This window comes from Nicotiana tomentosiformis, chromosome 1 (assembly GCF_000390325.3).
Source record: "Nicotiana tomentosiformis chromosome 1, ASM39032v3, whole genome shotgun sequence".
Lineage (NCBI taxonomy): Eukaryota > Viridiplantae > Streptophyta > Magnoliopsida > Solanales > Solanaceae > Nicotiana > Nicotiana tomentosiformis.
The window spans coordinates 120,091,724-120,104,159 of record NC_090812.1 but is presented as its reverse complement, the minus strand read 5'-3'; the positions used below and the strand labels follow the sequence as shown (position 1 = coordinate 120,104,159).

Here is a 12,436-nt window from a genome sequence, read left to right as displayed (position 1 = left end):
AAATATTACCCTGCGTATGATTTAGAGTTGGAAACCATTGTTCACGCGCTCAAGATATGGAGGCACAATCTTTACGGTGTTCTTTGTGAGGTCTATATCGACCATCAGAGTCTCTAACACCTGTTCAAGAAGAAGGATCTTAATTTGCGGTAATGGAGATGGTTAAAGTTATTGAATGACTATGATATCACCATATTATATCATCCTAGGAAAGCTAGTATAGTGGCCAATGCATTGAGTAGGAAGGTTGAGAGCATGGGCAGTTTGGCATATGTAACGGCAGTGAAGAGGCAGCCATGGATGTTCAGGCTTTGGCCTATCGGTTGCCGGGTTCTTACTTATGTCATGGTAAAATCATCATTTTTACAGCGCACAAGGCTCGCCCATTTGATGATCCTCACTTGTTGGTATTGACAGACATAGTGCAACGGGGATGTACCAATGAGGTTATGATTGGAGATGATGGTGTTTTTCAGCTTCAGGGCCAGATTTGTGTTCAAATGTGATGGGTTAAGAGAGCTGATCCTTGAAGAGGTTCACCGTTCGCGCTATTTCATTAACCTAGGTGTCACAAAAATGTACCGTGACTTGAAACAACACTATTGGTGGGTGAGAATAATGAAAGATTTTATTGATTATGTCTCTTAGTGTTTGAATTATCAACAGGTGAAGTACGAGCATCCAGTGGTTTAAAAGGCGTGGGTGTAAGGAGAGGCGTTTTACATATTCCTCAACGAGGCGTAAGCCCCGAGGCACGGGGCGCAAGCCTATGGATATTTCATTTATATAATAATAGCAAATATTCTTAAATAGGTAAAATTACATAAAAATTGAAGAAACTATAAATAAGTGAAAAATATATATAGATGTGCTCCGTCCCCACAAAAAACTAGTCAAAACAATTCATTATATGCTACTTACAAGCACAAGTAACTTAAGTTGAAAAGAATAAAGTTTTCTACACGGAGGAACAAAAAGGATGACTAATCTGCAATTTACACTTTGAATTTGCTGCTATGGAGGAAAATGAAGTTTTCTTTGTATTTGTAGAAACAATTGACTGTTCGCTATTGGGAGATACTAGCAAACTAGCGGACAAAATGAAGAATTTGGAATGACCATTAATTAAGGCTTCTAGCAATAAAAAAAAGTCTTGACTTTTAAATTTAATGTTTCAGTCCCTTTTTAAAACTTTTGAGTAATTACAAGCTTACTTTTGCAAATTATGGAGATTATATTAAGGACTTATTTAGCAAAATTTGTTTTAATTTGAAAAAGCCTCTTGGGCTTACGCCTCACTATAAAAACGCGCCTCAATACCCAGGCGTACACCCCGAATGTCTGGGCGCACACCTCTTGAGACTTTCGCTCTCACCATCACCTCGGGGCATTTTTGGTGCGCCTCGCCCCGGAGCGAGCCTCGGGGTCGCCTAAAAAATAACTTTTAAAATACTATGAGCATCAGAAACCAGGTGGGTTGACTCAAAGATTGGAGATACCGGAGTGGAGCCTATCACTATGTATTTGTGGTAGGCTTAACACGGACCTTGAGGAAATATGAGGCTATTTGGGTTCTTGTGGACCGGTTGATTAAGTTTGCGCAGTTTATTCGGTGATAACGTCCTATTCTTCAAAGCGGCAGGCTCAGATTTACATACGGGAGATTATCCTCTTGCACGGCGTGCTCATTTCCATTATCTCTGACCGGGACACGCACTTCACATAGCATTTTTGGAGAGCCATGCAGCATGAGTTGGCACGCGGGTCGAGTTGAGTACCGCATTTCATCCTCAGACGGATGGACAATCCGAGTGCACTTTTCAAATTTTGGAGGACATGTTGTGAGCATGCTCTATGGATTTCGGGGGTTAGTGGGACCAGTATTTACCTCTAGCAGAGTTCGCCTACAACAACAACTATCAGTCGGGCATCCAGATGGATTCGTACGAGGCCTAATATAGAAGGTGATGTCGTTTGCCCGGTGAGGCTAAATTGTTGGGCACTGATTCGGTCCATGATGATTTGGAAATGGATAAGGTGATTCAGGAACGATTCGTACAGCTCAGTCCAGACAAAAGAGTTATTTGGATCGGAAGGTTCGAGATGTGACTTATATGGTGGGTGAGAAGGTTCTTCTCTGAGTTTCGCCTAGGAAGGGCGTGATGCGGTTTGGGAAGAAGGGCAAGTTGAGCTCGAAGTTTATTGGCCCATTTGAGATTTTTGGAGAGAGTTTGGGAGGTTTCTTATAGTCTTGCATTGCATTCTATCCCAGTAGGGGTAAATGCTTTGGAAGTACCATGAAGATAGGTCAAATGTTTTAGATTTTAGCACGGTGCAACTTAATAAGAATTTGACCTATGAGGAAGAGCCGATGGCTATTCTAGACCGTCAGATTTGAAAGTTGAGGTCTAAGAGTTTTCCTTTTGTGAAAGTGCATTAGAGAGGTCAGCCGATTAAAGAGACTACGTGGGAGTGCGAGTCCATATGAGGAGTAGATACCCACACCTTTTTACCAGTCCAGGTAAATTTCTATATCCATTCGAGGATGAATATTTCTTTTAGAGGTGGAGAATGTGACTACCTGATAAGTCGTTTAGAGTACTAGATCCTTTTTCTATGTTTCAAGACCTCCAGTAGCTTAATTTGATGATTTATGACTTGCGTGCATAGTCCGTGTTGATTTTCGGATAGGTTATGTGTGAAAATTCAAAGAAAATGTGATTTTTGACTTAAAATAAGATTTGAGGTAAATGATCTCGGATCAGTATTTTGACGATTCCGATAGGTTCATATGATATTTTTGGACTTGTGCGCATGTTTGGTTGAGGTGACCCGAGGCCGTTTCAACGCATTATGTGAAAGATTGGAAATTTTGGTTTTAAACTTGAAATCCTTGAGTTGTGATGATCTATTCATGATATTTGATGTTGTTTTGATGATTTGAGTGAGCGATAGAGTTTATATGTTGTTATTACACTTTTGTGAATGTTCGGATTGGAGCTGGAGGGGCTCAGGTGAGTTCTGGGTGAGTTTTGGTGTGTTTTGGAACTACTGATGCTCAGTTGTTGTTGGTGTGAACTTGCACGATTGCGAAGACCTGGTCACAATTGCGAGCCTCGCATTTGCGATGTCATGCTCGCAAATGCAAAGGGGAGCTGGGGGCTGGGACTTTGCTTTTGTGAAGAAACGATCGCATTTGCGATTTGGATGGCTGTCGCATTTGTGATATATGTGCCGCATTTGCAACACTAGAAAGACTGAGTGTTGCTTTGCTTTTGCAAAGCCCTGTTCGCATTTGCGAATAGGGGGGGGGGGTCTTCGCAAATGCAAATGTAATATCGCATTTGCGACAACAGTATGGCTGGGACACTGATCGCATTTGCGATCAGTGCTTCGCTTTTGACCTGTAGCTGGGTAAAAGTTGGAAAAATTGGGACTTTGCTCATTTTACACCATTTTCAACCCCTAAACTCTTTAGAGGCGATTGTTTAAGAGGATTAGCTTCCCAAATTCATTAGTAAGCAACTTTAACTAGTTTTCAATCAATTTCAATTACTTTTCCATGAACTGTAACATGAAATGCATGAATTTCAAGGTAGAAATTAGGAATTTTATAATATTGAGATTTAGACTAGGAATTGAGGTTTTTGAAATAAATCACATAACCGGGTTGGGGGTGAATGGATAAACGGAATTTGGTCGGAATCTCAGATTTTGACCATGTGGGCCCGTGGTTAACTTTTATTGACTTTTTAAATTTGATTAAAGATTGAACCTTTTTCATTTGTGGGTAGTTTCTAAAGCTTAATTTGAATTGTTTTAATAATAGTTGGCTAAATTCGGTTGGTTTGGAGGCCTGTGGCAAAGGAAAAGCCGTGGTTTATTATTGATTTGATTCTGGAAAGAGGTAAGTGACGTGTTTAACTTTGACTTGAAAGAATTAGGACTTGTTCGGTCTATTTTCTACGTGAATTATGCGTGGGAATATCATATAAGCAATGTGACGAGTGTATATGTGCTGTCACGGGTTAAAGCATGCGAGGTGGGCTATTTATCTTTATCTCATCCTTTATTCCGTGTTATATCTCGTTACATGCTTTTATTGCTACGTGTCATTACTTGTTATTTATGCCTTACTTGTTATCTGTCTTTTATTTATTACCTATTTCTGTTTATTCATCCCGTGATCAATATTTGCTTACCTGTTATATGCTCTCACCTATATTAATTAAATATCTTCACTGTTTCATTCCTTTACCTTAGTTGTTTCACTTTATTTAGTTATATCCGAATGTGTGAGCCCTTGGCTATTCTTACGTTAATGACTTGTCGAGGTTTGTATTGGTTTACAATGTGAGGATACATTATGAATTTGAGTTTTTGGTTGTTCTCTATTTGTACTCATAGTTCCTTGGTGATTTATACGCTTTGGCTTCCTTTTTATGTTGATATTTCGCAATTTATTGTATTAAGTTATTGATGATAATGAAGTGATATTGGAAACGGGTTGCGTGCTGTAACAAAATAGAAATAAAATGATATTGGGATCGGGTCTCTCACTGCAATATATATTGATATAATATTAAATCGGGTTGCACGCCGCAATAAATATTGAAATGATATTGGGATTGGGTTGCTCGCCACAACAAATGTTAATTTATATTTGGGATGGGTTGCACTCCGCAACGGAAAATGATGTGTTGTAACAGTTTGTAGCTCTAGTGTTCTATTTTTTTTGTATTGTGATACGAGGTTATGCGATGATATTATTATGGAGTCCTCTGTTATGGCCTTCTGGTCCTATTCTTATGGGTTTTATTCATTTTCTCTATATTTTTTTTGTCTTCTATTTATTATTCGCATAGGTTTATAGTGAGTATCTTGTCATAGTCTCGTCACTACTTTGTCAAGGTTAGGCTCAGCACTTACGGAGTACATGGGTCAGTTGTACTCATTCTACACTTCTGCACTTCTTGTGCAGATTTCGGTGTTGGTCCTAGCACCATATAGAGGAGATTGTTCCGGATCAGATCCGCCCATGAGACTTGAGATAGAGTTGCACAACTTTCGCAGTCCCTACAGTCCCCTACTTATCCTATTTTGTTGTTTATCTTGTTTTGAATAGTTATATTTCATTTAATATTATATTTGTAGCATTCTAGTCGCTTATGTAGTTATCACTCCAGATTTCTGGGATTAGCATAAAGATAGTTACTTATGTAATTATTTCATATATTTCACAGTATTTTCATCCTTAAATTATTAATATTCTGCTTTTAAAATTGTTAAACCGGTTAATTCCTTAGCGAATATTGGCTTTCCTAGCAAACGGATGTTAGGCGCTATTACCACCCCATGGTTGGGATTTCGGGTCATGACAATGATTATTACAAGTGACTTTGCAGTAGTCATGATTAATATGTTGAACACCCATTCGCCTTTTATTATTGTCATGTCCTTGTGTACCTTGTTTTTAAATTATGAGCTTATATCTTTGACGAAAATCTGATATTATTGTTTTATGATAATTATGGCACATGTGGATATGTTAGGCGGATTGATTGGGTGTTGGCACGAGGTCTTTGCCGTGTGACTGTGATTATTGTTGTGCGCATGGGGAGAAATAAGGGTGGCATTTTCTTGGGTTTCCTATTTGGCAAAATAAGGATGCTGATATGCGCATGTGGCGAAATAAGGATGGCATTTATGGTTATTTGCACATTCGGCGAAATAAGAGCGACATAGTTGATGATGTTATGTGATGATTTAGGGGTGATTCTCTTTATGATGTTCATGTGACGAGACGTGGAGGATATTTTGATCTTACACATGTTTTCTTAAAACTCCGTCATGTATTTTAATAAGTTGTTGTTGAATTTGACATGCTATTATATGCCTCCACTTTTATTTGATGATTTGTTGCCAAAGATAAATTTTTCTATGTTGAGTTATTATCATATGTTCTAATGTGATTGTTGATATTAGTTTCCGTATATATTCCGTTGCTAATTATTGATATATTCCATAGGTTATGTGACTAGTGAGTATCATATGACCTGAACCTCGTCACTACTTCACCAAGGTTAATCTTGATACTTACTTGGTATCGATTGTGGTGTACGCCTACTACACTTCTGCACATTTTGTGCAAATCTAGGTGTTAGAGGCAGTGGACTTAGGGAGTGAGTGCTTACACTTATCGTGAGGATTCAAGGTAGAGATGCATGATCATCGCAGTTCTTTGGAGCCACATCCTTGCATTGATATTGTTATTTTTCATATCTGAATATTATTGTATTTTGCCACATCCTTATGTATTCAGTTAGAGCTCATAACTCTGTACTACCTAGTTCTGGGAAGTTATTTTGGGCATTGCGATTTAACCTCGTGTTAATTCTATTTCCGCTTTTATATTAAATTCTGTCTTCTTATTCTTATTCTTATTATTCTTATTATTATTATTATTATTATTATTATTATTATTATTATTATTATCATAATTTGTTGGTTTAATATCTTAATAGTAGTCTTCGATGTTTTTCTTCAAAATTATTGACCTTAAACCTTCATTCTATGTCTGAAGTTATCTATTATTTGTGCTCTGCCTTTTGCATTTAATTTGTGTAATTTTGGATCTTTTATGGACACACATTTTTTGTTGATTTTCTCCATGTTTTGTGCTGGAATGTGTACATGCATGTGAAAGAATTGCATGCATAGATTCTCTTTGAAGCCTGATGCGATGGCAGAACTATTTGGGTACCCTTCACTCCTTTAGATGTTGAATCCTGGAAGTTGTTGGCATGACAAGGAATCTAGACTTTGGGGAAAAGTGTCATGACCCAAAATACCACTTTAGCCATTGTGATGGCACATAGTCTCTAAGATTAGGTAAGCCGATTACTAACAATAATTAAGTCAGTCTAACAATGATATTTTAAAACAGAGTTTAATATAAAAACTGAAATAAATGTGAATCAAGCCTACGCGAAAATAATCACAGCAACCTTCCAATACTAGGTAATACAAAGCCACAAATTTTAGCTGACTACATAGAAAGATTTCAAAAATTGAAATACAATACTGTTCGGAAAACAAAGTGGCAGTACAATAAGAAGGGAAAGGACTCCAAGGGACTGCGACGACCAAGTAGCTCTACCTTGAATCCTCGTGATGAAGAAGCTAACTCTGCCTGTGTCTGATATCTCCAATACCTGGATCTGCATAAAAATATAAAAAAGTGTAGTATGAGTACACCACAGTCGGTACCCAATAAGTATCAAGACTAACCTCGATGGAGTAGTGACGAGGTACAAGTCAAGACACCTAGTAGTCATAATAACCTATGGAGTAAATAAGTATAAAGCTAATAATGGCAACAATAAGCAGTAAATGACAATAAGGAATACCCATGCGATATAACTGTAAAGTAATTTGAACACCGTTAGATACCAATGAAACCAATTAAGGAAAAAGAATGACAACCGAATACTCAACCCGTTCTAAAACAAGTTTCACAACAGAATTGATCTGAGATACCCCATCTCATAAATACAAGTCACGAGTCCCAAACTACAATTCATATGCTCACGGCACCTTGTGCCCATAATATGAATCACAACCATACGGATAACTCACGTGCCAACATCTCAATCCACCCGGCATGATCAAGGGTTCAATACCAAAATCCGCCGGCATGATCACATGCTCACTATCACAATCTGCCTGACATGGTCACATGCTCGCTATCAAAATGGAAGAAGAAAATATAAGAATACATAAGCATGATCAATGGATGTCAAGTTTCATACTCCTGAGCTGGTATAAGTGGCATGCTATGGTGTATGCTTGTACGAGATTACTATCACAGTCCAAGTCAATAAGTAATACCAAAGACACCGAGTAGATCATTAAAAGCAAAACACAAGTCATGCAAGGTGGATGACATGCACGAGGAAAATCACACCATCACATGAATACCATCAACATAATGCCCCCGGGCCATCACCTATCATCACTGACATAGCAGCCCTTATATCTTCGTATTGATAATATCATAATTGCCGCCCTTATCGCTCCGCTCAGACAGTTAACATAATAGCCACCCGTATCACTCTGCCCTGACAATAATACAATAGCCACCTGTATCACTCCGCACAATCATCAATAATGAGATGCCACCCTTATGCTTCGCATAATGACAATCAATCTACACAACAAAATTACATGTACTAATATCACAACAACATGACATATCTACTCGTACCACAAGTTCCCATAGGCCACAACCTCTTAACAACAACAATACCCATATCACCACATCACATAGCCCGCAGCTCAAATATGATGTGTACAAAATCTCAATAACAACAAAATGAACGGGAAAAGTAACTTAACAATGAACAACACCCCATTAAACAACAACTTCAACTAAAACAGATTAATGGCTTTCAATAACTTCAACTTTAATTAATTGCTTAAGAATAAACTCAATAATAAAGGAGGTCACATTCCAATAAAAGAGGTAACAACTTCAAATAAAGCATATAAAGTAAACTTGACAAGTAAAGGATATGACATGTGCTAATATCTTCAAATAAAGCATGTGAGAGTAAACATGACAAATAAAAGATATGACATGTCCTAACAATTTTAGATAAGGCATGTGAGAGTACACATGACAAATAAAAGATATAACATGTGCTAATAATTTCAAATAAATACATGAAGGAAGCTTAAGAGTCTAAACCGATTAATTTCTATATATAAGCCCGAGTACGCATTCTTCACCTCGCATACACCTCTTTCACATAATTCAAATAACACAGTCAACCCAAATCTTAAGGGGTAGTTCCCCCACACAAAGTTAGGCAATATACTTACCTCAAAGAAGCTAAATCAATACTCTAAAATGACCTTCTCGTGTGAAACAACCTTCGAACGGCTCGAAACTAGCCAAAATAACTTAATATCATAAATAATAGCCATAGGAAACAATTCAGAATAATAAAGCTTCTATCTTTAATGAAACCAAAAAGTCAACCCTAGGCCCACATCTTGGAACCTCACAAATCTATCAAAATTCAAACACCTATTCTGATACGAGTCCAACCATACAAAAATTATCCAATTCCGACATCAAATCGGCCTTCAAATCATCATTTTACTTTTTTTTTTGAAGGTTTTACAAAAATCTCCAATTTCTCCAATTCAAATCACTAATTTAATGATAAAAACAAAGATGAAATCATGAAATATAATCAAATCCGGGTCAAGAACACTTACCCCAATCCAAAACATAAAAATTTCCTCCAAAATCGCCCAAAACCGAGCTCTCTAACCCAATTAGTGATAAAATAATAAAATCCCTCGAAATAGAGTACCTATAATTATGCCCAGGGATCTACACATCGCGATTGTGGAAATTCCCAGGCGATCGCGAAGAAGAAACTACTCTGCCCCACAAAAGAACTATGCGAACGCGATACCAGGGGTGCGAATGCAATGTACCTAAACCCCCACCTTACGCGATCGCGAAATGAACAACGCGAACGCGAAGAACAAGAAACTTGGCCTTCCCAGCATGGTCTCCCACAACGCGACCGCGGATGCACTAACACGAACGCGTTGAGTCAGCAACCAACAGAACCACGATCACAAACATTACTATGCGAATGCGAAGAAGTAATAGTGGCCAGTCACCAAACATACTACGTGATCGCGACTTACTCTTCGCGATCGCGAAGAAGGTTATCAGACACCAGCTATCAACAACTCCAAAACAAAGAGAAATGGCCCGTAGCCCATCCGAAACATACCCGAGGCCTCTGGGACCCCGTCCGAATATACCAATAAATTTTATAACATAACGCAGACCTGCTCGAGGCCCCAAATCATATCAAACAACATCAAAACTACGAATCGCACCGCAATTCAAGCCTAATGAACTAATAAACTTTCAACTTCTACAACTCGCGCCGAATCATATCAAACAAACCCGGAATGACCTCAAATTTTGCATCCAAGTCCCAAATGACACAACAGAGCTATACCAACTCCCGAAATCACAATCCGAACCCGATATCAACAAAGTCAACTCCCAGTCAAACCTCTCAACCTTCCAAACCTTAACTTTCCAACTTTAGCCAAAAAATATCATTTTAACCTTCGGAACTCCAAATTCAAATTCGGACATACGCCTAGGTCCAAAATCACCATAAGAAGCTATTGAAATTATCAAAACATTATTCCGGAGGTGTCTACACAAAAGTCAAATTTTGATTAACTCTTACCACTTAAGCTTCTAAAACAAGAATCATTCTTCCAAATCAATTCTGAATCATCCGAAAATCGAACCCGACCACACATACAAGTCATAATACACAATACAAAACTACCTGAGACCTTAAACCATCTAACGAAATGCTAATTTCAAAACGACCGGTCGGGTCGTTACAAAAAGTTACTTCATTTGTTGAAGTTTAACTAATTATTCCTTGTTATCCCTATTGGCAAGTAAACTGTTAATGTAACTTTGGCTTCTATTAACAGAAAGGAGAAGACGTAACAAAATTCTGAGTTCAACCCTAAATTTTACTGAGAAATCATGCAAGCAATGGAACCACACACGTCTATATCAATGGCCAAGAGATAATTAAACTGGAACTCGAAGTGCTGAAGGTTGTTCTTTGTACTAATTGAGTTTCCTTTCGAAGACTAATAATTAGTGCAATAATTTGTCTCAGAACCATTACTGTTCACTACTTAAGTGACAAGCTAATGAATAGCTCTACTTAATAGCTGCCGAATAGATATTTACATCTGAAGTTTCTCTGTTTGTAAGTGATGGATATCTCATCTTTTTTGGTCAAATTTGTTGTGTGATTTCTTGCACCAAGTTTTGCTTACACTTTGTCTTCAAAATTTATTTAATTTCTAGTGTAGGAAACTACCCTAAAGACACTGGTCTGTGGCTATTATAGCATATGCTGCAACTGAAATAGAATCTTTAAGTTTTTGTGTAACTTCATGCTGTATATTACAGATTTGTGAGGCTTGCATATGTTACCGTTGGTCAGTATCAGTCTATATTTTTCTTCTCAGGATTATTGGGTGCGATGGGAATGGGTTATCTGACTTCTCAGTTCATTCATGTAACTTCAAATAAGTTTTAAATTTATATTTTGTTCAATTGATTTCTTTTCTGTTAGATTCAAGGCTATACATGCTAAGTGTATGACTTCACTTCGAAAGGTTTATCCTTTTTATCTTTTGAACTGACGGTGGTTGGTATTAAGTGCATGCTGTTATGCACGTTGGTAAGATATGACTTTTTCTTCATAAGTAGATATGTTATGAGTGAGGACTGATACATCTGTGAATGAATGCTACGAACACATATGCTTATAGGATCTATCATCAAGCATCACTATGTTATGTATCCAAAAGATTTTGCAAAGAAAAGACATAAAGGAGATCATATTTTTCTCCGTGAGTATGAATATGACATTCATTGGCATAGTTTCAATAGAATTACTGAGATGGACAATAACTATAAGGTATGTTCTGTAAAAGATCTGAATATTATGTGAAACCTCTTATAGTTGATACTTGATGAAATCTTCTTGAAACTAATAAGATGTCATCTCATTTTGTAGGATGATGCTAAGTATGAAAGGTGTATGACCCAAAATTTCACCGTAGGTGTCGTGATGATACCTAGTTTTTAAGACTAGGTAAGCCTATCACATCATGATGTCAATCAAAAAGTAACCATTTTACAATTTAATAAAAGCTGCAAAATATAATAAAACTGTCAAACATGAATACACTAAGCAACTTTCCAAAACCCAGTAATACTGAGTCATACGCTTTACATCGAGTGTACATGAAGTCTCAAATATACATCACAATTTGGAAGGCATAAACAGTAGAAAAGGAAATAGAATGGGGACTCCGAGGCCTGCGAACGGAACAATATATATACCTTGAAGTCTCCAACAGCTCGTCTCCACTCTCTAACAATCAACACGATATGAGGCACCTGGATCTGCACAAAGAATGTGCTGAAGCGTATTATGAGTACACCATAGTCGGTACCCATTAAGTATCAAGACTAACCTCAGTGGAATAGTGAAGAGGTTCAAGTCAAGACATTCACTAGTCAAATAACCTATACAAAAATATCAAAGGTAGGCAACATGAAGAATAACAGAAGGCAACAATTGTAATCTCATCAGAATGAGTAATAATAATATAGTGCAAGTAAAGACTCAGTTCCAACAACGAGTCGTCAAATAGAATCACACACATATGGCACCTCGTGCCCACCTTACCAAACACCCTCGCACGACAAAGACCTCATGCCACAACATAAGTCATACCCTGCACGGCAAAGACCTCATACCACAATATAAGTCACACTTGTATGGCAAAG

At 37.6% G+C, this 12,436-nt stretch overlaps 1 non-coding gene across 1 annotated transcript; it reads left to right on the top strand.

Moving 5' to 3' along the window:
- The first annotated feature begins 11,465 nt into the window (after positions 1-11,465).
- Positions 11,466-11,543, top strand: LOC117273282 (small nucleolar RNA snoR28). The gene has a single exon (XR_004503289.1). It is a non-coding gene; the product is annotated as a small nucleolar RNA snoR28 (small nucleolar RNA).
- Positions 11,544-12,436: the final 893 nt, after the last annotated feature.